The sequence below is a fragment of the Bison bison genome, unplaced genomic scaffold (assembly GCF_000754665.1).
Source record: "Bison bison bison isolate TAMUID 2011002044 unplaced genomic scaffold, Bison_UMD1.0 scf7180017864280, whole genome shotgun sequence".
NCBI classification, from domain to species: Eukaryota; Metazoa; Chordata; class Mammalia; order Artiodactyla; family Bovidae; genus Bison; species Bison bison.
In genome coordinates this window covers 6,689,183-6,691,862 of record NW_011494852.1, presented here as the reverse complement: position 1 = coordinate 6,691,862, position 2,680 = coordinate 6,689,183, and the positions used below count along the sequence as shown (strand labels likewise).

General features: G+C 52.2%; 1 protein-coding gene and 1 long non-coding RNA gene across 3 annotated transcripts in view; both read left to right on the top strand.

The window, feature by feature from the left end:
- Positions 1–2,680, top strand: part of FBXO17 (F-box protein 17) — a 124,371-nt gene that overhangs the window by 111,926 nt on the left and 9,765 nt on the right. The gene's annotated exons all lie outside the window — the stretch shown is intronic.
- Positions 1–2,680, top strand: part of LOC104995329 — a 21,095-nt gene extending 18,415 nt beyond the window's left edge. For both annotated transcript variants that reach the window (XR_826054.1, XR_826055.1), the window contains exons 2-3: positions 1,447–1,557; positions 2,635–2,680. This is a non-coding gene — a long non-coding RNA (uncharacterized LOC104995329). The remainder of the gene's footprint in view (positions 1–1,446; positions 1,558–2,634) is intronic.

The window sequence follows — 2,680 nt, the reverse complement described above, 5'->3', positions numbered from 1 at the left end:
TGGAGGTGAACAAAGAAGTACTCTGGATCTAGGTGATGAAAACAGCCTGTGCAAAGGCTCTGAGGTATGGAAGCCGGTATGGCTGGGGCAGAGTGAGCAAGGGGAAATGAGGGCAGGGAGATGACAAGTGCTGATCACGTGGGGCTTGTGGGCCACAGTGAGCACCTTTCCCTGACCCTGATGAGTGGAGCCCAGCAGGGCTCTGAGCAGGCAGGGACTGGACCCAAACTCAGGTGTTCACACCTGTCCTGGCTGCTTGTGGGAAACAGGCTGTTGGGGAAAGGAGCAGGGAGACAGCAATGGTCCAGGTGAGAGGTGATGAGAGTGGATGAGATCTCCAAGGGAGTGAGTACTGGTGGAGAATAGAGGAGGTTCAAAGACTAATTCCTGACCCTGAGATCAGAGGAAGGAGGAAGAAACAGCCAAGGAGACTGACTGGGAGGCCACCAGGCAGCCGGAAGGGGTCCAGAGGGATGTGGTGGCTCAGAGGAGTGAAGTGAAGACAGAGCGACCCCTGTGTCAGGTGCTGTTAACAAGTCAAGCAAAGTGAAGACTGAGCGAACAGTGACTACTGGTTCAGCACCAAGGGAGGTCACTGGTGGGTGACCTTGACATTTCGGGGTAGAGAAGGAGGGGCTTCCCTGGTGGCTCAGGGGATCTGTCTGCAATGCCGCAGACCCAGGTTCAATCCCTGGGTCAGGTAGATCCCCTGGAGAACGGAATGGCTACCCACTCCCGTATTCTTGCCTGGAGAATTCCATGGACAGAGGAGCCTGGCAGGCTACAGTCCATGGGGTCGCAAAGAGTCGGACACAACTGAGCAATTAACATTTTAAGGAGGGCAAAGCCTGATTAGAGAAGGTTTGAGTAAGAATAGCAGTAGGCCATATGGAGGCAGTGAGTGTGACAACTTTTTGGAGAAGTTTTACTATAAAGAGGACCAAAGAAATGGGGTCATAGCTGGAAAGGGAGCTGGAATCAAGAGTATTTTCGTTCATTTTCATATGAGATGACTCTGTGGGCTGATGAGAATGACCCAGTTCAGAGAGGGAAGCTGAAGGTGCAGCAGAGAGAGAGAACTATGAGACAGTGGCCTGGAATAGGCACAATTATGGCGGGAAAGCAGAGGGCAGGGAGGGTCTATGGGGCAGTGGGGGTCTGTAGACATTCACTTTCTATCGATTTTTTTTTCCTGCAAAATGAGAAGCAAGGAGGGGCTTTCATGGTGGTCCAGAGGTTAGGACTCTGTGCTTCCACCTCTTCAGGGGGAACTAAGTAAGAACCTACATGCCATACCACATGGCCAAAAATAAAGAAGAAGAAGCAAGAAAAGAGTGAAAAGGTGGAAGGAAGTGTGATGTGTTGGAGGTTAGGGGAGAAGGTGTGAAATAACTATGTATAGAGAGGAAGAGCTACTGGATAAGAGAAATGTAATCTCATTGCCAGACAGCGCTGCAGGCACGCTTGAGCGTCAAGTTCACAAACTTGAAGTGGAGCTGGCCAGTGGAGTTGTGTGTTGTTCTTCAGCTGCTTTAAACCGAGTGAGTACAGGCACAGGTAAGTGGAGGGCTTGGATTTAACCAGGTCATGTGTGGGAGGAAGCCAGAGGAGGCCAGGGTGTACGCAAAAAAATGTTTTTAATGATTAACCAAGGAACTTAAGCTGGATAAAGAAGAACTGAGAATTGATGGCGTGGGGGGCAATGAAAAAGAGGTAGGGACAAAGGATGGGAGATCATAGTGGGTTGGCAGGACTGTGGAGGGTCTGGGGCACTGGAGGGACAGAGCTGGAAGGAGAGGAGGTGATGACTGGAGAGTGAGAAGCCTGAGACGGAGGCTCTGAAGAGGCCGTTGAGACAAGGCGTAGGTGCAACCACAGGAAAGGGGCTAGGAGGACAGCTGGTCAGGGATCAAGAGAGGCCTGGATGGTAGACGGGAGGATCATCAACCTGGATCTGGAAATCACCCGGAATGTTGATAAGAGCAACCTGAGTGGCAATGAGCCTAGAGCTAAAATCATGGAGAAGTGATGAGTCGTCATCTGGGTCACCAGTTTATGCTGACAAGCTGACAAACGATCAACCCTGATGAGCTGGGGCGTTTGAGGGAGAGAGAATGATCTGAAAACAGTACCAAGGAGCAAGATGTACCCACTTGGAAGGGTCACAGGACATCTGGGTTCTGATTACAGCAAGAAGGTGACAAGAATGTTCAGCGAAGAGATTGAGGAAATGGATTTTGCAGGAGGACAGGTCATGGATTCCAAAGGCCAGAGAGTTGGAACATCTGGGGAATGGTTTCCCTCTCTGTGGGTTTTTCTCATAGGTCTTCAGTGAGCGTGTGGTCATATGTAAAGTGCTCAGCCTGACACAAGTCCACCGGCCTGAGCAGGAAGCAGCCCTCCTGGGGTCATGATCAGGCTTAGGGGTTTGTTGGTCAAGGGGTAAAGTTGGGGAGAAACCGGTCGCCGTCTGGAGCCAAGTGGCAGGAACCAGATGCTGAATTTCTTGGAGCTGGCAGCCTCCCGGTCGCCCGTGTACCTGGTGAGGTCACGGTTAAGCTCTCCTTGCGTCCTGGAAGGAGAGCTGGAGGGAGGCCAGGCTGCCCTAACCCGCCGACCCCTCTTTATCTGCAGGACTCTGGAGGCCGGAGATGGGCGCCCGGCCCTCGAGGCGGCGTCG